Below are 22,576 nucleotides of genomic sequence, written 5' to 3'. Positions count from 1 at the left end.
TGTATTGTACACAAAGCACTGAACGCTGTCCCCAGGGCCTCCAGCACCCGCACCTGCAGGGCTGTACGCTGGTACATGCTGGGGCAGCCTTCGAAGTCATCCAGGAAGCGCAACATCTGGTCATCCACTTCATAGATCTCACCTGCCACGCAACGACCCTTGCCTGGCAGGTCCACCAGCCAAGGTATGTTGTGCTCGTCCGCAATCATCAGCAGGAAGGACTCAACTGTGCAGCCTCGGCCTCGGAAGGCGGCTAAGCCATGTGACTGGTCCAGCGTGATTTTGTGGTTGGGTTGGCCCCGCTTCGGGGTGCCATACACGTGGCAAAAGTGGCTGCAGACACTTTTTCTGATTGTGTTTTGAACAATACACACGGATCCTTCAGGAAGCAATTTGTCCCTGCCTAGTGTTACTCAAGCAGCAGGAGCCAGTGTGGGGTAGACACAAGAATACACACTGGTGTGGTAAGGCATGTCTGAGTCACAGCACGTGAGAACCCACGTCAGGAGGACTGAATGGTCCAGGCCAGCCTGTTAGAGGCATCTCTCCCGCGAGAGCGAACATCAGCTCTGCTCGGGACAGTGTCTGTGTCTGCGCCGCCCCCGCTGTGGCCAAGGCGTTCACAGCATCAACAAATGAGTTTTATTGGGGCTACATATAGGAGTATGAGTAAGGGATTACAGGAGCAGAAATTTGCCGTGGTTTGAATATGCTTGATCCATAGGAAGTGGCACTATTAGGTGTGGCCTCATTAGAGGAAGTGTAGCCTTCTTAGAGAAAGTGTATCCCTGTGTAGGCGGGCTTTGAGGTCTCCTAGTACTCAAACTCTGCCCAGAGCATAAGAGACCCTCCTCCTGCCTGCAGAAGATACTTCCCTCCTAGCTGCCTTTGAATCAAGACGTAGACCTCCTTGGCTCTTTTAACCTGAGTTGGCCTGCATGCTACCATGCTTCCCACCATGATGATAATAGACTGAACCGCTGACACTGTAAGCCATCCCCAATTAAATGTCCTTTATAGGAATTACTTTGGTCATGGGGTTCACAGCAATAAAACCCTAACTATGACACACTGCATCACCAAAACCCCACCCAGCATGGGTGACAGCTCACAACATCTAAACTTCTGGAGCTCACCATGAAACTTCCTGGCAGCTGAACTGATGGGAAAGTGTCTCTGGTGATCCGAGTCTTCCCTGCAGCTCACTAAGTTGCTTCCTCTTCTAGGTTGCTCTGCTTATCTCAGAGTTTTCTAGGTAACTCAGCTAGTCCGAGAGCACAGTCTAGGTAACAGCTTCGTGGCACACACCACATACCTTTATCCCAGCACTCGGGAGGCAGAGGCAGGAGGATCTCTGTGAATTGGAGCCTAGCCTGGTCTTCGTAGCAAGTTCTAAGATAGCAATGGACTACACACAGATACCCTGTCTAAAAAAGAAAAGCAAGCAAACGAAAACCAACAGCCCAGAGACCATTGAGCTTGACCCAAGAAAATGGAGCAGTGGAAATGGAGAGGAGATGGGACTGAGGTAGATTTTGGAGACAGGGCAGATAAATAGGTTGGCATGAATGTTCCCCACTCCTGCGTATTGGAAGACCTGGCAGACATATGGCTTTAGGGGCGGAGCTTGTAGTTTTCAGGCCAGTTCCAGCTCCACTCTAGGCTGATGCTTTACTTCCTGGTCAGTTCTAAGTAACAAGTAGCCACATGCTCCCTCTACCATGCTGGACCACGAACCCAAGTAAATTCTTCTTTCTCAAACTGTTCCTGCCAGATATTTTTGCTACCATTATCACAAAAAAGCAAAACTGTGAATAGGATTGGAGAGAAGGCAAATCAAATTCTTGTTTTCTACACTCTAGCTACTGCCTATTATTACAAGGTAACCCCTCTTAATCAAGCTATAGTGACCATTTTTTAAAAAGATTTATCGGGGTTGGGGATTTAGCTCAGTGTTAGAGCGCTTGCTTAGGAAGCGCAAGGCCCTGGGTTCGGTCCCCAGCTCCGGAAAAAAAAGAACCAAAAAAAAAAAAAAAAAAAAAAAGATTTATCTATTTTAAGTATATGAGTACACTGTAGCTGTCTTCAGACACACCAGAAGAGGGCACCGGATCCCATTACGGATGGTTGTGAGCCACCATGTGGTTGCTGGGAATTGAACTCTGGAAGAGCAGTCAATGCTCTTAAACACTGAGCCATCTTTCCAGTCCACCATTTTATTTAAAGTCATCTATCATATTCTTTTTAATTTTGGGGGAGGATAAGGTATTATATCTCTCAGGGCTGGAGTGACACTCATTATGTAGCTGAAGATGACTTTGAACTTCTGATCCACCTGACTCTGCCTCTCAAGTGAAAGGACTTTAAGCATATGCCACAACTGGTTTATACTGGATCAACCCAGGGCGTTCATGCAAGCTAGGAATGTATTCTGACAATTGAGCTGGATCTCCAGTCTTTTTTACTTCAACTTACACATTAGTAAGTTAAATGCTTCTGTGTGTTATATGTCTAACCGTGTATATGTGTGTACATACATGCACTCAAGAACACATGGCATTGTGCGTGTGCGTGTGGAGCCCCAGAAACCTCCTGTCCCTCTGCATTTGCCTTTCACACATGTGCCACCGCACGGCTTCTTACTGGATTTTGAGGATCTGCACTCAGCTCTCATGCTTGTTTGGCAAGAACTAATGGAGCCCTCCTCCCCTCTCCCTTGCTGCTTTGAGCCAGGTTTTATAGGAACATGGGAGTTAGAAGTGAAGAAGTCATCTTGCAACTGTGAGGTAACAAGATAAGACTGAAACCCATCGCAGGGATGCAGGCTAGAGTGAGATGTCCACACGGACGATTTGCCATATGGATGACTGGAGGGTTTTACCGCCAACTTCTTTGTTTTTTGGTTTTTTTTTCTTTCTTCTCCAGATGAGATCTTGCTATGTGGCCCAAGTTGGCTTTGAACTAGTGATCCTCCTGCCTCTGGTCCAAAGTGCTATGATTAGAGGTGTACGCCATCATTATTGTTGTTTCCATCCAACATGAAGCTGTACTTTTATTTATTAATGAAAGACAGTTCAAATTTCAAATCAAGCTGCAGTTACTTTTGACTCACCACAAAAGCCCCTCATTTTCAGGTGTTTACATCACTGACCCTGTAATAGCACTTACAGAATTGTTACTGGGGGTGGGGTGGGTGGCTCAATGGTTAAGAGCAATGACTACTCTTCCAGAGGTTCTGAGTTCAATTCCCAGCAACCATATGGTGGCTAACAACTATCTGTAATGGGATCCGATGCCCTCCTCTGGTGTGTCTGAGGACAGCTACATTGTATTCATATACATTAAATAAATGAATCTTAAAAAACAAAACGAAACAAAAAAAAAAAAAAACCCCAAAAAAACTGTTACAGGCTCAGCAGTTAAGAGAGCTGTTGTTTGAATGAGGTGTCCATCCCCAAGTTGGTGAAGCCCTTTGAGAGGGTTGTGAAAGCTTTAGAAGGCACTGTCCTGCTGGAAGAATTGTATCACCTAGTTATTGTCTCACCTCACTTCCTGTCCCCTGCCCCTCTTTCCTCTTCTGTGTGCAATTGAGATGTGATATCTCCACTTCCTCCTCCTACTGTCATGCCTGCCTGTTGCCATGACGGCAACAAACGTCAATGTTTTAAACCCTAGTCCTCTGGAACAATAAGCAAGAATAAACCCTTCCTTCTATAGTTGCTTTTGGTCACGATGTTTTATTACAGCAGGAAAGTAACTAATACAAGCATGGGCCACTCTTCTGGAAGACCAGAGTTCAATTCCAAGCACCCACATTGGGTATCTCACCATCGTCTCTAACTCCAACCCCAGGGGATCTGATGCTTCTGGCCTTTGAAGGCCCTTCCCCTACAGGTACACATACTTACAAACACACTCATTAATAATTGTAATTTAAAAAAGCAACTAAGTCGTTACTGTTGTTATTCAGAGTTTAGACTATCTTCCCTCTCAGCTGACATGTTTGCTCAGGACATCCCTGGTTTGCTTACATGTTTGTTTAGAGATGGGTCTCTTTATGGTACCCAGGCTGGCCTCTACCTTCTTGTGACTAAGGACCTTCCTTTCTTAGTCTTTCTGGCAACTGAGACTCTCAGGAGTTTGGGATAGGGACTGTAGAACTCTGACCAGTGAAGGTTCCATTTGGACATAGCCCTCCCTGCATCCTTTTCATCTCAACTCTTCTCTTTTACGCTTTCAGCTGCTGCCTGGTGGCCATGTGTGGTTGCCTGTGAGGAATCTTGTTCCTCGGGCTTTGATAATGATTCATTGGTGTTGGATTCTGTTCCACACGTACACGAGGAACACAAAACCAATGGTGGCAGAAAATGCTCAAACGTTCTCTTTGTAAAAATATTTATTTTTATGTTGTGTATACATGTATGGGCACCGTGTGCACGCCTAGTGCCTGCAGAGGTAGGAAGATGGCACTGGACCTTCCAGAACTAGAGTCATAGATGGGGAGAGCCTCCATGAAAGTGCTGTAAATTGAACCTGGGTCTGCAGTAAGAGCAGCAAGTGTTCTTAATCACTGAACCATCTCTCCAGTCTCTTAAAATTATTTATTTATTTATGTGAAGGTCTGTGTGTGTGTATCTACATGTGTGTTTACACACATGCATGCAGATGTCTGCAGAGGCTGGAAGAGGGTGTTAGGGTCCTGGAGCTACAGGAAGTTGTAAGCTACCCTAATGTGGGTGTTGGGAATCTAACTCTTGTCCTCTGAAAGAGCAATAATCAATCTTAACCACCAAGCCATTTCTCCACTTCCCCAAACTTATTTCACAAGAAAGTAAGCCAATACTTCCCCCACCTAGTCCAGCAGACACACACAGCATGCAGGTACTTTCCTAAGAGAAATGGATTCTTACATTATGCTCCCCTTCCAAGTGGATAAATGAGGCGGGGCTGGGGATTTAGCTCAGTGGTAGAGCGCTTACCTAGGAAGCGCAAGGCCCTGGGTTCGGTCCCCAGCTCCGAAAAAAAAAAAAAAGAACCAAAAAAAAAAAAAAAAAAAGAAGGACTGAAGGATAAATGAGGCATGGTGGTACATGGCTGTCATTCTAGCACTCCCTAAGTCCTGCCTGGGCTACATAGATGCCATGCCCCTCATGACTCCGGGGACAGACCTGACTGAGACAAGCTTCAAGGGAATGAAGAAAAGACAGCTGGACACACAGAAAAGCTGGAACCAGGTGGATAGGAAGCTGTAAGGGAGAAACCACAGACCTGAAAACCTCTGTGTGTTACATAGAGCTGGGTGGAGGGGTGGGTTATTACACATAGCTGAGAAAGGGGGCAGGGTTATTGCATACTGATTAATAAGGGGTAGGGTTACCATGTACAGAAGGCAGGGTAATTACAAGCAGATAAACAAGGAAGTGAGATTGTGGCATACGGATAAACAAGGAGCTAGAATTATGGTATACGAATGAATTGAGGGGGCAGGTTTAGTTCATCTAGTAGAAACAATCTTTGTAGGGAGCAGCCTTCAGAAACATATCCCAATTAAGAAAGTTATGATGAACATTTTCTGCATATACTGTCAGCATCTACACACAGACCAGAAGGGAACGCTTGCTAGCTCTCTCAAAGCTTCACCCTGGGAGAGAGAAGGCTTTGTGGTTTCCCATGGGTCTGAAGCTTAGGGGTTCTTGACATGGCCATGCAATGTCAACAGCACACATTCTTGGGGCTGGAGAGGTGGCTCAATGGTTAAGAGCACTGACTGCTCTTCCAGAGGTCCTGAGTTCAAATCCCAGCAACCACATGGTGGCTCACAGCCATCTGTAACTGGATCCGGTGCCCTCTTCTGGTGTGTCTGAAGACAGCAACAGTGTACTCATATACATAGAATAAATAAATCTTTAAAATTATTCATAAAACATAAAAGTAAAGGACAGCACGCATTCTCTCCCTACAGTTAGAGAGTTTGGGCACAACTTTTGAGACAGCCCCCATTCCAGTTACTCGGGGCCCACATGAAGACCGAGCTGCATATGTGCTACACATAGGTGGGCAGGCCTAGGTCCAGCCCGTGTGTGTTCTTTGGTTGGAGGTTCAGACTCTGAGAGACCCAAGTTGGTCTTCCCATGGAGTTCCTATTGTTGATATCAGGAATTGCCTTTAGAGGGATACCGGTGGGTCATTGTTGCCATGGCAATGGCCATCTATTCCCAGAAGACCTTTTGGCTCAGTTCGTACCTCCACCTGGGAACCTTTGTGTCACATTCCAAATAAAAGGCAGACTCCCTGTCCCCTCGCCCTCTTTCTCTTCTCTCGCCCCTTCCCCTTGCCTTATTCCCCCATTAAAATCTCACCATATGGAACCGTGTTGGTGTTAGTTCGGTGTACTCTTTCCCCACGGGTGCGGCCGATATTCTGACATTATTAACAACTGATACCTGATATTAATAACAACACTGGGGCAACTGATATTAATAGCAACATCTATCCCCTTCAGGGGCTAGAAATCCTTCCTCCTGTGGGATCTGTTCTATCTGGGCTGCCTTGTCTGGTCTCAATAGGAGAGGAAGCGCCTAGTCTCACAAAGACTTGAAATGCCAGGGTGGAAGGGATGAGGGATGGGGAGAAAGACAGTGAGCAGGATGTAAAGTGAATAAGAAAAAAAGTTAAAGAGAATGTTTGACTTGCAAGAGGGCTCAGCAGGTCAAGGCACTTCCTGCCAAGCCTGATGTTTTGAGTTTGAGTCTGAGAACCCACATACTAGGAGAAATTCTGCCAATTTCTTCAAGACATCCTCTGACCTCTATATGAATGCCATGGTACCCCCCAACTCCATGTTGGAGACCTCTGGAAGCCTCGTGGTCTGCAGGGAAGAATGAAACTCAAGTTAGCACCACCTTTGCAAGCAGGAGTCAAAACTTCCAGAGTTTGACCTCAGGGTTTGCTTTTCTCTTCTTTTCTCTTACACATTTAAGCACAGTAAAATTTGGAAAAAGGTTCCTAGCAAAGCACCTGTCACCTTAACAATGAGTTTTATTGACAGATGAACAGTGCTCAGGGAAGCCTAAGGAGGAGGGATTTGTAATGGGCATAAGAATAGAGTCTATTGATGGAGAATGCAAAACACATGGGGCCGCTTTCTCAAGGATGAGTTCTATTTGCCTGAGACAAAGTTTAGGATTAGGGACTAAATAATGTCCAGGCTTTTGGGGGATTCAGGTAAGCTGGCTCCAGCAAAAAGATCACCAGGTTGTCAGACAACATTCACACCAGCCTTCAGGGTGACCAGGGGTCAGTCATTTCCCTCCTTTGAGAAAGCATTGGCTCCTGTAATAGGTTTGGTTTCTCCAATGCTTTCTTTAAGCTGTACCTCCTACACTCCGACTGTTCTCCCTGACAAACACACACATAAATACACGTAGCTCAAAAGATGTATATAAATATTGATAGTAGCTTTATTCATAGCAACCTAAAACTATAAACTCAAAGGATTTTTAGCAGGTAAATAGCGAAATAGCAAGCTGCAGCTTACGCATGTCATAATTATGAACAATAAGAAGATGAACTACACACACGATTTGGGTGAACCTTAAGAGCATACACTTAGGGGCTGGAGAGATGGCTCAGTGGTTAAGAGCACTGACTGCTCTTCTTGAGGTCCTGAGTTCAAATCCCAGCAACCACATGGTGGCTCACAACCACCTGTAATGAGATCTGATGCCCTCTTCTGGTGTGTCTGAAGACAGCTACAGTGTACTCATATACAATAAATAAATCTTTAAAAAAAAATACGCTTAGTGTAAGAGAGTTAAACATCTCATTCTGCATGACGCCGCTTTTTAAAACATCCTTTTTATTTAATTTTTTAAAAAGATTTGCATATTTATTTAATGTGTAAGGATGTTTCACCTGCACATATGCGGCCTCAGAGTTCAGAAGAGGACGTTGGATCCCCCCGGAACTGGAGTTATAGACGGTTGTGAGGCGCTATGTGGATGCTGAGAACTGAGAGCAGGCCGTCTGCAGGAGCAGCAAGTGCTCTAAACCACCGAGCCTTTTCTCCAACCTCTTGGTCAGTGTTTTATCTCAGCAACAGAAACCTAACTAGGACAGTGAGTCTCGAACAAAACAACAGCAGCAGCAACAACAAAACAACAAAACAAAACTGAAGGAACGATGTAATCTACCATATATTATGATTTCAAATAAAAATTCTGAGTTTCTTAAGGAATCCAACAAACCAATGTTAATATGTCAATGGGAGGGCTAAGCAAACCTGAGAGCCCTACACTCAAGTAATAACGAGGCACAATTGTGTTTGCCAAGACCATAACATCGGGCAGTGTCTTTGTTATGGTTTCATTGCTCTGAAGACACATCACAACCAAGGCAAACATTTTTTTTAAACTTATTCTTTTATGTTAGGAGTACACTGTAGCATCTTCAGACTCACCAGAAGAGGGCATCGGATCCCATTAGAGATGGTTGTGAGCCGCCATGTGGTTGCTGGGAATTGAACTCAGAACCTTTGGAAGAGCAGTCAGTGCTCTGAACCCTGAGCCATCTCTCCAGCCCCCAAGGGAAACATTTAATTGGGGTTGGCTTACAGTTTCGTTGGTTCAGTCCATTATCATCATGGTAGAAAGCGTGGCAGCCTGCAGTTAGACATGGTGCAGGAATTGCTGAGAGAGTTCTACATCTTGATCGCAAGGCAGCGAAGAGGAAACTACCACCCACAGGCAACCAAGAGGAGGCTCTCTTTCCCACTGGGTGGAGCTCGAGCACTAGGAGATCTCAAAGCCCACCTACACAGTGACACACTTCCTGTAACAAGGCCAGAACTATTCCAGCAAGGCCACATCTCCTAATAGTTCTACCTCTCATGGGCCAACCAAACCCAAACACTACCACAGGCAGGCACACAGAGATAGGTGGGCTCTGGGGGCCTTTGACCCAGATAGCCTAGATGAAGGAGGGAGTTCCAGGTTTAGTGAAAGACTCATAGAAGATACTTCACATCAACCTCTGCCCTTCATAGCCTCTCTCTCTCTCTCTCTCTCTCTCTCTCTCTCTCTCTCTCTCTCTCTCTCACACACACACACACATACACAGGCCTCAGTCACACGTGTTAGCATTCCATCTAGTCTCCGCCCCACAGGTGTGCCTGACTACAATAAAAGGGGCTGCTTGTCTCCTCCTCACTCTCCTCCTCTCTTCTCTCTCTGTCCCTTCTCTCCCCATTCCTGTCCCCATCTCTCCACATGTTCATGGCCAGTCTCCACTCTTCCACTCCCTCTCTCCACTCCCACAACTCCCCTCCCCATGGCCTAAATAAAGTCTATTCTATACTAGAATATACTATCCCGTCCCCTCAGGGGGAAGAAATTGTATAAGTGTCATAAAACTGTTCATTTGTCCAAAGGTTAAAAAAAAACAGGTCAAGAAGAACCATAGAGTGTTAGTAAGAGAGTATGAAGTTCAGGACGGAACCGAGAAGAACATGATTATAGAGGGGCTTGTGGAAGGCGTCTTACAAAAGCAAAAGCTGGGTTTGTGTGGTAGCAAGCACAGAGGCCAAAACACTGCAGACGGCTGAGTCAACACTAATGTGAAGACAACTCGTGCAGCCAACTCATTAAATAAATGCTGGTGGGAGCCAGAGCAGGTTACGTGACCACAGAGCACTATCTGTCATTCACAAAGTAGATACCTTTCTCCGGAGGCTGAAGTGAGTATGTGCAGAGGTTTGAATGAGAACGGCCCCCATAGGCTCACATTTGAATACTCCGTCCCCAGCTGGTGAAACTGTTTGGGAAGAACTAGATATGGTCTTGTTGGAGGAGGTGTCATTGGAGGTGGGCTTTGAGGTTTCAAAAGTCCACACCAGCCTACAGCCATAACACCCTGAACGCGCCCGATCTCGTCAAAAGCCCACACCATTTCCGGTTTCGTCTCTCTGCCTGCTGAGTGTGTCAGCTACTGCTGTAACCCCGTGCCTGCCTGCTGCCATGCTCCCCGCAGGATTGTCTGTAATTATAAGTCCTAACCGAACATTTTCTTTTCCACGTTTTCTTGGTCATGGTGTCTTATCACAGCAATAGAAAAGTAACTAATGCCGGGTGGGAGGAGATTAGAGAAGCCAGGCTGTGGCGGCTCCAACCACAGGCGCAAGAATGGAGCTGCAGGCTGGGGGGCCTTCCTTAATCCAGGGAGATTTAGGGCTTTCTTTTCATTGGTTGCTTTAAACTGTGGCTCCTTGGAGATAAGATCTCCATGACAGCTCAGCCACTGCCTGGAATTCCCATTAATCAAAGTCTGGGTACAAAGGCAGACTGGTCAGCTCCCAGGGGAACTCGAAGGTCTTGCAGGATGGTTTTTTGTGGGTTTTTTTTGTGAAGTTTTTTTTTTTTTTGTGTGTGTGTGTGTGGGGGGGTTGTTTGTTTTTTATTTTTCCTCATCCAATTTGCTTTCGCTGGGATGCTCTTTTTTTTTTTTTTAAATCCAGTCTCTTCTACTCTTTTCATTTCTTTCCTTTTTATTTTTAAAATTTTAACGACCCAACCAATGAATTTTAATAAGATTGTTTACAGAAGCATGGTCCCTTCATGAGGGACTACAACACAAGAAACACCCCACTCCCCCAATCAACTGTTAACTGGGTATTAATCCTTAGGGAGGGGAGAGGATTTCTCACTGTGGATAAAAGGGAAATAGTCACTTTGAAATGTCACGTGTACATACTTTATGTCGGGAGCTCTGGAGTTTAGTTGAGACCTGCTTGCCGAGCAATCTGGAGCTCTTGGTGGGCAGGGACAGGACAGGCTCCTCTCCTAACAGTTTCAGGTTGGGAGTGACAGGGATTGAAAACAAATTTCACCCAGAAGGGTTTTCACACTGCTTAATAAAACAGCTGCTGAGACTGGGAGGGGAGGGGGGAACATTCCCAAATAGTTTCGGAGGATCAAGTGCTTAACTCTCTTCTAGGGTGGGCAGGGAGGGGATTTCGGAGTGTCTCCTGTCTGATACTTTCAGGAGGCAAAAGGAAACAGATACTCTAAGGAAAAGGAGGGGCTGTGTTGCTCTTTCCTTGAAAACCAGCCCACCAGAGAGGCTATGAAAAAAATCGCTTCACCATAAATTTATCTCCAGCCTCAAGAAAGATTGAAGCTTCATGTTCACAGTTCCACTTGCTGACCCCTCCTCCTCTTTGAGCAAAAAGTTCCGTCATTCCTTCATCATCATTCATTCATTCATTCATTCATGTGTGTGTGCACGCGCGCGTGCACGTGTGCATGTATGTGTGTTCACTTTCTTGTGTGCATTTATATGTATATCGGTGCTAGGGTTTTGAATTTGGGTCCTCTCCCTTTAGCAGCAAGCACTTTACCCACTGAGCTCTCAGACTGCCCCATGAAGATTTTCCTTGAGTAGAATGGCATTCATATAAGGCTGGGGATGGCATTGATTATCTGAGCCTGGTCATTGGGGCTGCTATGAGTTTGAAATAAACACATTCTTTGAAGTAAACCTTTGGCTCACATTAGGCTACAGGCTTCCCACACTCCTAAATCTCTCAGTAAGCGTTTTTTTCTCTTTCTCCTTTTCTCTTCTTTTTCAGATAGGCTCACGTAGGCCAGTGTAGGAGACATTTGTTGGTGTCTAACACCCTCGTTTATGCTGCCCAGGGAGCTCTTCTAGGTACTGAAAAAGTAGCAGAGAGAGACAAAAACACTCCAGACAACAGTATGTAAGACGTGCTTGGAACCCTCGGGTGAGGACTGATGCCCCTGCTGGTCCTTCACTGGGCAGCAGCGGGCGGGACGATTCTCGACCCTCTGCAGCAGCTTCCTCGGTTTCCATTGGTTCCAGCCAGTCGGCTTGTAGGTGGCCACAGGTTGTCTGGTTCCCCGCTCAGTCCATCCATTCGACGCGCCTGGGCTTGATGCGGCCGTGGAAACAGCCCTCAGAGCGGGTCCTCCTGCTGCCGGTGGCGTGAGTCCCAGCGGGCGCCATCCCGCACCGCCTGGATGTGCGGTTCGGGAGGACAGTGGTGCAATGACCAGTGGCCGCTGCGGGGCGCTGTAGCCCTGCGGACAGCCAGGTGGGGCGTGGCCTGTGGGCGTGGCATACGGGGCGGGGTCCTAAGGCATCTAGACCACGCGCGGTGGAGCGTGGGGCGAGCGGCTGCGGGCAGGGAGCGCAGCGGCCCGCGAGCTCCGTGCGGAGCGGCCGGCCGGCGCAGGAGCAAAAGGTACTGGGCAGTCCCCGGCCCCTACGAGTGCTGGTGATCCTCAGGGAACGCTTATAGGGACACAGGGAGGGGACGCCGCTGGCAGGGGCCGCGCTCCTTGCTGGCCCTCTAGCTCCGGGCGCACTCGATGTCGCGCGTGTGGGGAAGTGCTCGCCCTGCAAACTCTTCCGCTGTCCAGGGCAAGGGCAGTTTCCAGGGTCGTTTGGAGCGCAGCTGGTCCCGCGGGGCCTCAGGGCCTTGTGCGTCGCTTTTTAGTTTCAGGCTTCTCTCACTTGCCTAGGGCATTGAAGTGTGGCGCTTCCTGTAGATTTGGGGAGCTGGAGAGAAGGGGAGCTTCACTGCTGATCCAAAAAAGAATTGAACTTTGTAAAGCTGGCCAAATGCCTCCCCCCCCCCCCAGTACACTGAGAGGATTCACGAGGTGGTAAGGTGCGTGCGTGTGTGTATGTGTGTGTGTGTGTGTGTGTGTGTGTGTGTGTGTGTGTGTGTGTGTTTACCACTTTGATGGCATGAGACTGAGTTGTGAAACAACCAGTTAGGTGTGTGACTGGAAAACCCGTGTCGTGAAGCCTTAATATTTGGAACTGTGAACTGAAAGCGTCATACATAACCTCGAAGTTGGCATCAAGTTTTCCCATGTCCGGCATTCTTCCTGTGAGTCGCTTGGCTGGTGGTAGCCATGTGTATTAAGTTGGTACAGATTAAATGTTATGGAAAGAAATGGGCAATGGCCAATCACACCCAGGTGTAAGGTTGTCTCAAAGGTTGTGATGGACACTGAGTAACGGTTTCTCATCTTTAAAATAGCTGTTGTGTGAGTAGTTGGCATAATTAACTTCCTTTGTTACCCCTACTGTGTGCTTAGCATATGGTGAGTTTTGTTTTGTTTTATCCTAAGAATACAGTGGCCAGAGGATGACTCACTTGGCAAAGACTCTTGCCACCAGACAATTTGAATTTCATTCTCAGAAGCTGGGACAGGGAGGAACTGACTCTTACAAGTTGAGTCCTCTGACCTCATCATGTATTATGGTTCATACACACACACAATAGATAAATATCTAAGACTGGACGAGGAATTCATAATACAATTGGGAGGGTTTTCTGCCCTCTCAGCTTGAGGGGAAAGAGCAGGCCGAGAAAAAAAGAAAGGAAAATTGCAGACCAGAAAACAGTTTGACAGTGTTCAGAAGTCTAACCAAAGCTGATTAAAAAAAAAAATAATTAAAGCCATCACAATAAAAATGCTAGGCTTAGGGGCCTGGAGAGATGGCTCAGCAGTTAAGAGCATTGGCTTCTCTTCCAGGGGACCCAGGACCAATTCTTAGCACCCACGTGGCAGCTCACAGCTCTGTTCCAGTGAACCCAATACCCTTACACAGATATACATGCAAAACACCAATGCACATCAGTAAGAATAAATACATTTCAAAAATGCTAGGCCTTGTGGTACGTACCTCCAATTCCAGTCCTCTGGAGGCTGAGGCAGTTTGACGTTTTCGTGGGATGCACAACAAAATTCCGTCCTTAAAACAAAACACCCAACCTCATTTGTTAACTCCTTTCTTGACATTGGTAAGCACCAAATGTTAACCTTAGCATTCCCCTTAGCCCATCTGTGTTTTCAAAGCCTATCTTCCGTATGAAAGCCAACTGCTTGTGCTATAACTCGGCTTAGAAACGTGGCACACTGCTAATTCACAAAGTCCTCCGTTCTACCTCCAGAAGCTTCTGCTCAGACGTGGTACCCAAGAATAACTAGCAGGCACAAGTACCCCATCACCCAGCTGAGGAGCCCTTCCCTTACCCCCTCCCCCAATCAGATCACTAGTCCCCCTTTTCTTCTAAATGAAGAACCGTTGGGAAGGGAAATGTCCAAGCAAGCATTTGTGAAACAATTTAGAACGTTCTTAAGTTAAAAGCAGGATATCCAGAATCAAACGGAAAACCCCTGAAAGCTCACCGTCTGAGCCGGGAGACCTGCGGTGGACTCTGGGGCGTGTTCAGTCTGTGTGTAGAACTCTTCAGCTCACTTAGAGGCTCTAATTTAAGAAGCTTGCTTGAGTCCCTAGGAATTTGAAAAACAGTAATTTGTGTCCCTGTGTCTCCAGGAAACGTTTTTTAAAAGAAATACAGCTATCAAGAGAGCATTGTTAGAGCTTTGAAAGTTGAAATGAGGGTTGAGACGAGAGTGATCTTTCAAAATGGCTTTACCCCACAACTCTCTTTCCTTACTGTGCCCTCCCCGGGGTCACTGTTTTTCTTCAGGATAAACACAGTTCTCTTCAGTGGTTCCTTTGTGCCCGACACCGCCCCCCCTTCCCCTGTGAGATAGGTCTGTGTGTAGCCAACATACAGAAATCCTCCTGCCTCTGCGTAGAGCCCCTTCCAGTGACTGTTGGCCAGCTCTGAAGTCTTAGTTGAAGGAAAGCCTCCTGGAGAGGCCCTGGGATCTTCATTGTGTAAGGAAGTTTGTCCTGGTATTCTTAGGTTGAAATAGGTAGGAGTGGATAGGTGAAAACAACAATCTATTTAGATACCACTTGAAAAGATGATGCATGTAGAAGCTATATTCATTTAATTGAAAATATTTTTGAGGCTTTTATATATGTGGGTGTTTTGCCTTTGTGTAAATCTGTGCACTGTGTGTGTGAGTGTGTGCACATGTGTGTGTGTGCGTGCGTGGGTGCGTGTGTGCACGCGCTACCCATGGGGATCAGAAGAAAGGACTGGAATAGATGATTGTGAGCAGGTGGCTGCTCTTCCTTTGGAAAAGCAGAGAATGCTGTAACCCCGGAGCCATCTTTCCAGCTCTATATTTATTTATGTAAAGGCAGGGTGTTGCTATGTAAGTGCTGGCCTCCCAGCATGGCAGTCCTCCTTCCTTAGTGCCCTGTCTGGATGACAGATGGAGGCCTCAGCATGCCTGGCTTCTGTTAGGTTTAAGTAGCCGGTCACTAGCAGGATGCCTGTGCCTGTCCTGTGTCTGGTCAGGACACTACTCCTCATATCCTGTTCCGCAGCAAATTTTCCATAGCACTTTGTCACAGCCAGCCCTGGAAACACAGCTCTGCAAAGACAAGCTATTGTAGGTACAGAATCAGAGCTGTGTTCTCCATCCCGCCACCCTGGGCTGGCCTCAAACTCCGCTGCTGCGATTCAAGGCTTGGGATTCAGTGCTTAGGCTGGGTTCAGCACTTGGGGACCACATGTTTAGTACACTTAGCTTGTTAAGTGTACTAGAGAGGTCACTCCTGTAAATTACAGCTGCAGAATACCCAGCCAGGGTCCAGACTAACACTCCAAACTGGAATATAGTTAGTGATGTGCAGACTCTGAGACTCTGTGTGTCAGACCTGGAGCAGTCAGATTTACAGGGACGGAAAATCAGTTTTGGTTAACAGCAGTCAGGGAGAACATGCTGAGAAGGTTTGAGCTCTGTGAATCCAATAGTGTGTTTGAAGTTGTTTCTTTTTATTTTTGAAATTATGATATGATGATACCACTTTTCCCTTAATAGTATTTTAAAATAAAATTTAAGGGTGAACATTTCTGTTCATGATCCCAGACTGTAGCAGGGCACTGAGTTCAGGGACAGTGTAGGGTGGCCAGAGAACCTGGGATGACATCATCTGCCTCTCCCACTATCTCCTCGAGCCCAGGCAGGGCAGGGAAGAGTTGGAAAGCATCCGTGTGCTCCTTTTGAAAGGCAAGTGTCTGTGTTATTTACTGGGGGCTCCAGTAAAAAGATGAAAGTCAGCTGAACCCTCCACTCTCTGTGCTGGGGACTGAATCTAGGGCCTCCATGTGCTCGGCAAGTGCTTGGCCACAGAGCTGGAGGGCTGGCCTCTGAAATTAGGTAAATTGTCCCGATGACAGATACTTTAATTCTGAGGCTGCCTTTGGTTTATTCTTTGTTTCACAGTATTTGTACAATGTATTCTGCTTTTTTCAGTACGACATGGTTAAGGGAGCATTTCATTCGCAGATTGTTAGAGTGTGAAGCACCACATAGAATTTACCTAAACACAGTGTTTCTGAGGCTAAGACATCGACTTCCTCCATGTTCCCCCCCACCCCTCCCGGAGTTGAAGACTGAACCCAGTGCCTTGCGCTTGCTAGACAAGCGTTCTACCATTGAGCTAAATCCCAACCCCGTTCCTCCATGTTTTTATTCTTTTCTTTCTTTCTTTTTTACTTATCCAAAATGGTAAAATTGTAACTTGCAGGCTTTTCTTACGTATATGATTCTTCTCTATCTACTTTTATGTTAGAAGCCCTTTAAATACATTATACTTAGACTCTTCTGCCCATGCATGCATGCTGTGCATCGTAACAAACAGTTCTGGAGCTCAGTGGCCTAACCCGGGGGAGTATTCGTCTAGTAAAGTTGGTTATTTCGGGCTGGGCAGCTCTCTTCCCGGGTAGTTCTCCTTCAGGTCAGTCACGGGTCAGGGCGCTTCCTTCTTTGTGATGGAGCTGTCTTGAATTTGTGGCCTAAAAGTTTAAGGCAGAAGAGAGTGTGGAGGGTTACCACACTTGGCCCGAGCCAGCTACATCGCTCTCCCTGAATTCAAGGAGTACCAGCCTCGGCAGCTATGCTGATGGATGGATGGATGGATGGATGGATGGATGGATGGATGGATGGAGAGTCTTTTGTAATACAGGCTAGGCTTCACTTGGGAGCCGAAGCAGGAAGATTGAGAGGATTGGCCACAGAAAAAGCCCCTATCTCAAAAATATTCCAAAACACCAAAAGACCAAATAAGCCACACACACACACACACACACACACACACACACACACACACACTCATACACATACTCTCACACACACACACCACGCACAAACACACACACTCATACACATACTCTCACACACACACACACACACTCACTCATACACATACTCTCACACACACACACCACGCACACTCATACACATACTCTCACACACACACTCACACACCACACACAAACACACACACTCATGTACACACACAAACGTACACAGACACAAACGTACACAGACAGAAACACACACACACACACACACACTCATACACATACTCTCACACACACACACACCACGCACAAACACACACACTCATGTACACACACAAACGTACACAGACACAAACACACACACACTCACTTACACACACACACACACTCACATACACACATACTCACTCACTCGGTTTTCACAGTGTAGGTGTGGATGACATCTTCATATAGGACATAATTGTATCATGAGTGTTCTGTATGTTCAAGTACTTATTAGTAACTGAAGAAAATTGGCTTTATTCAGTCATCTGACCATAGAGAATCGTACGTTTAAGAAAGAAGGAGAGGGGCTGGGGATTTAGCTCAGCGGTAGAGCGCTTGCCTAGGAAGCGCAAGGCCCTGGGTTCGGTCCCCAGCTCCAAAAAAAAGAACCAAAAAGAAAAAAAAAAAAAAGAAAGAAGGAGAGAGGAGGGAGATTAGGCCAGGACAAGAGTCTGCATGTCTCAGTGGCTTCCTAAACGTTATCATCCAGTTTAAGCTACTTAAGACTGCTGGCAGGCGGTAGTGTGAGTCTTGTTTCAGCTCCAAACAGCACGACTTTGGCATGGGCTGTGTCACGTATTCATAAAATATAAGTGTCATTTTTACTTACTTGCTTTTTACAGGAAACTAAAGTTATATAGTTTGGTCCTTCTTAATTGCATGAAGTAAATTTGCTCCAGGAAACCCCATTTAGCTCTATCTAGCGCCTGACAGTTAAATGTGGGACATGTGAAAAAGATCCTGGTACCCAGTCAGCCAAGGAGAAGTTGTTGTTTTTTTTAAAATTTATTTATTTTAAGTATATGATCGCACTGTCGCTGTCTTCAGACACACCAGAAGAGGGGATCAGATCTCATTACAGATAGTTGTAAGCTACCAGGTGGTTGCTGAGAATTGAACTCAGGACCTCTGGAAGAGCAGTCAGTGCCCTTAACCACTGAGCCATCTCTCCAGCCCTTAGCACCGCTTTTCAATGTAGATTCCTTTGGTGTTGTCTTGCGTTTTTAAGAAGCTAATGTGAAATGCTTCTTCCCAGGTTTTCCACAAGTCTGGGAGGCCAGAGAGCTTTTCTTTCTTGACTTAATGGATTAATGACATGCTGTGTCTGGGGCTGTGTGCCGTTGGGAGTTGGTCAGCCCCTGGGTGGGGATTTCAGGGGCACAGTGGGTCAGAGCTTTGACAGTGATAGTTGTTGGACAAATCTAGCTCCCCGGCTGTTTAATTTTTAAAAAATTATTTATTGCCCTAAACTTAGTTATTATAGCAGCTCCCGACTGGCTTCTTGCTTCCAGCATCACTGCCATCTTACCCACTGGATGGCATAGCTGGGGACCTTCGGCCAGTACCCAGTGACAGCATTTGCGGCACTCTGAGCACAACAGCAGGTTTACACCGTAAGTTAAATCACTCACTCATGCAGACACCTGCTGCTTCCCTCGACCCACAGGAAAGAAGTCGGTGCGGACGCGTCAGAGAACGTTGGACCTCTTGAAGCTAAGAGTGAGCAAGTTCTGGAAATAATAGCCTAGGATATCCGGAACTTTTGAAAATCAGGCCAGAAGGTTCACACTCAGCACTGGAAGGAGCGGGGGTGGGGGGCTGCCTGTGAGGATCTGAAGTTCATGATCATCCTCAGCCACACAAGCGTTAGAGAGAAACCTTGTCTCAAGAAATTAAATTTAAAAGTCAGAATCAAAGTGAATGGAAGTCGAAGAGTTGGAGCGGAAAGAACTGCTTGAGTGGGTGCTTCACAAGCAAAGCATGACTGTTTGACCATTTCTGATACTTTGATTTTTGTTTGTTTTCTTTGTTTTTTGGGTTTTTTTTTTGTTTGTTTTTTGTTTTTTTGAGACAGGGTGACTTGGTTAGGGTTTCTATTCCTGCATAAAACACCATGACCAAGAAGCAAGTTGGGGAGGAAAGGGTTAATTCAGCTTACCCTTCCACATTGCTGTTCATCACCCAAAAAAGTCAGGACTGGAACTCAAGCAGGTCAGGAAGCAGGAGCTGATGCAGAGGCTGTGGAGGGATGTTACTTACTGTCTTGCTTCCCCTGGCTTGCTCAGCTTGCTCTCTTATAGAACCCAGAACCACCAGCCCAGGGACAGCACCACACACAATGGGCTGGGCCCTCCCACACTTGATCACTAGTTAATGCCTCACAGCTGGATCTCATGGAGGCATTTCCTTAACTGAGTCTCCTTTTTCTGTGGTAACTCCAGCTTGTGTCAAATTGACACACAAAACCAACCAGTGTACAGGGTTTCTCTGCATAGCCCTGGCTGTCCTGGAACTCTGTAGACCAGGCTGGCCTTGAACTTGGAGATCTGCCTGTCTCTGCACGGTGGACTGGGATTAACAGTGTGAGTTGCCACCCATACTTGGGATGCTTTTAGTCCTGGGTTTTGTGCTCCTGATGCCTGGCTTGCTCGTGGGGCCTTCTCTTTTCTTCTGGGTGCTGATCAAAACCTGGAAGAGTTGTACAATCAGTAATGGACAGTGGGAACCCTCCTTGTGTCTGTTGGGTTTTTATACAATATGGAAATAAAAAAGTGGAACCCAAGAAACACGCTGTGCGGGGTCATTTCCATGCCGACTTGGCACAAGCTAGGGACATCTGGGAAGATATCTTCACTGAAAAAAAATGCTTCCACTGAATTGGCCTGTAGGAATGTCTGTAGGGTATTTTCCTGACTGATGGTTCCACAGTGCCTCAGGTCATTGTGGGCACTGTCACTCCCACTCTGGCAGTCCAGGGTTGTGCACCGGTTGTCTTCCCCAAGTCAGTTTGGTCGTGATGTTTCATCCAGTAATAGAAACCTTAAGACAAAAACAAAAAAAACTACACAAAAAGAAAGAATAGAAACTCAAAGAAAGAGTCAAAGGACCACACACCTCCATACTTTATATGATTACTGCTGTACAAAGAAACTCTGTTTCGGGGCTGGGTGCAGGCTGGGGATGTGGCTCAGTGGAGCAGGGCCTGCTGAACATCTCTGGAGAACATCCCCCTGCTCTCCCAGGCCCTGGCGAGTGGCAGCATTTTGTATCTTACCTACCCCACTGAGGTAAAACCTGATGTTTTACACACTAAATATAGTAAACATTGTCATTTAATAAAGGCCTGAAAGCTAGTTAACATCCTGTTGGGAGACAGAGAAGGGAATCGATTTCACAGTGATTGTTCATAGGGACCTAAAGGAGCCCGCAGATTATCGAAGGCTTTTTTTTTTTTAAGTAATGAGGTGCTTAATATTTAATTATTATTATTAATATCACATAATATTTGACATATGATAAAAATGACCAGAATTCAAATTCCTGCTGTTGTTGGGAAGGTAGGAATACCTTTGCAATTTTGTTCCTTCCGGAAGGATCTCTAACTGCTAGTTATTGTCTATTGTTATTCAAATGGTAATTGTAGGTCCTTCCTCTTCTTCCCCCACTAGAGCTGCTCTCTTAAACAGTGGAATTTCTTTGCTCTCCATGACTGAGCCCTGCAGAAGCCATGTGTGGAACACACCATATTATCCTTAAAAATAATATCTATTATCTTGACGACACAGCAGAACCGATTGTCTGGATCTTCTGTGGGACTCAGACTTTTTTAGATCCTAACTTGACACATTTTATTCTTCCTTTGGTGAGGAACATTGTGCTAACAGTTTACTGGCTGCCTCATGCAGGACCATGTTTTTATGTGTTTGAAAATAAAATATAAAATCCTGCCCAATTTGGCTGCAAACCTCTGTGCTTCTTGCTACCATGTTCTCCCACCCAACCTTTGGAATTACCTTAACACAGGGGCATTTACTCTAAGAATAAAAGAAATGGAGAGGGGTTGGGGATTTAGCTCAGTGGTAGAGCACTTGCCTAGCAAGCGCAAGGCCCTGGGTTCAGTCCCCAGCTCCGGAAAAAAGAAAAAAAAAAAAAAAAAAACAAGAGATGGAGAGACGGCTCAGTGGTTAGGAGCTCTGACTGCTCTCCCAGAGGTCCTGAGTTCAATTCTCAGCAACCACATGGTGGCTCACAACCATCTGTAATGGGATCCGATGCCCTCTTTTGGTGTGCCTGAAGACAGATACAGTGTATTTATATATAATAAATAAACAAATCTTTTAAAGAAAAAAAGAATAAATCCTAAGCAACATCTAGTCTCTGTTCTGCATCTCCCAGCCAGCTGGATTGGGCGGAAGTCAGCATCTCAGTTTCATAAGGCGTCTTTCTGATCAGTGTTGATGGAGGACTCCTTCAGAGTGCTCCCCAAATCTAAGCAAACAAAAGCCACATTATACCTGATGGGTTTTGCATTTAAAAAGCAACACCAGGGGTTGTGGGAGGAGAGTGTTGTGCTGTAGTTCTGATCCAGGAGGAGAGCCCGATATTGACTATAAGCTGCTCTGAGATCATCCCTGTGCAGAGCTGCCAGACTCTATTAATTAGGGCAGAGTGGATGGCTTCGCTTGAGCAAGGATGCAGACTGCTCTCTGCAGAGCCTGGTCCCTCCGCCGAAAGTGGAGTACGCTTTTTTTCTTTCTTTCTTTCTTTCTTTCTTTCTTTCTTTCTTTCTTTCTTTCTTTCTTTCTTTCTTTCTTTCTTGAGTCATTTGTTCTGTTTCCAACCCCCTCCTTGTAATTAGCACAAGGAAAAGTGGTTTCCTTGTAGTTAGCCTTAGTAATGTATCTGAGAAGCCAGGTCTCCACATTCAAACCTGACTGAGCTGCCTTTCTTGAAAGCAGACAATAATGATGCCCTTCGCAGGAGTCTGTTTCATGAAAACCTGGCTGACTTTAAAGAGAGGAGAGCAGAGCTGGCCGCCAGCGAGGCATGGGTCTGATTTCATGTCTGAGGGCAGCTTTTGTGCCCTCTGCCAGCTACTGCCCTCTGATCACCGGCCCTGGTGGGTTAGACTGAGCCTCATTGACTACCCCACTGCTCCCATGGGTCTGAGTCACAGTGACATTGTTCTCGCTCAACAAAATACCACTCTGGTCTGCAAACAGCTCACCCTCTGCCTCCACTGGGAGCTGCAGGCTGTCCTCACGGAGACCCCGATCCCCCCCATCCCGACCACCACACTTTATATAGTGAGAGTGGAGTCTCAGGGAACTGCATGGACACTCGTGGGCGGAGGGGCAGAGCTGTCCTTGCTCTCAGGCAGGTACATTTTTCTGACAAAATCCCTTTACTGTGTGGAAATGGAGAGGCAGACTCAGTACACTGTCATTTAAAACGTTAGCAACCTTAAGGACTGACTTGTTTTACTTTTTA

At 46.3% G+C, this 22,576-nt stretch overlaps 1 protein-coding gene and 1 long non-coding RNA gene across 9 annotated transcripts in view; one reads left to right on the top strand and one right to left on the bottom strand.

The window, feature by feature from the left end:
• Window positions 1-10,423: 10,423 nt before the first annotated feature.
• On the bottom strand, window positions 10,424-14,272 carry LOC148005727 (uncharacterized). The gene is made up of 3 exons (XR_015620772.1): window positions 14,220-14,272; window positions 13,714-13,782; window positions 10,424-12,573 (listed from the first exon to the last, which is right to left on the bottom strand). It is a non-coding gene; the product is annotated as an uncharacterized LOC148005727 (long non-coding RNA).
• The window catches only part of Ankrd6 (ankyrin repeat domain 6), a 137,132-nt gene continuing 126,686 nt past the window's right edge, over window positions 12,131-22,576 (top strand). For 7 of the 8 annotated variants that reach the window (XM_087550444.1, XM_087550448.1, XM_087550451.1 and 4 more), the window contains exon 1: window positions 12,158-12,256. The gene's annotated coding sequence lies outside the window, so the exon portion shown is untranslated. 8 annotated transcript variants of the gene reach the window in all.

This window comes from Rattus norvegicus, chromosome 5 (assembly GCF_021556685.1).
Source record: "Rattus norvegicus strain SHRSP/BbbUtx chromosome 5, alternate assembly SHRSP_T2T, whole genome shotgun sequence".
In the NCBI taxonomy this organism is placed as follows: domain Eukaryota; kingdom Metazoa; phylum Chordata; class Mammalia; order Rodentia; family Muridae; genus Rattus; species Rattus norvegicus.
The sequence above is the reverse complement of the archived record's forward strand: the minus strand, read 5'-3'. Positions and strand labels throughout refer to the sequence as shown.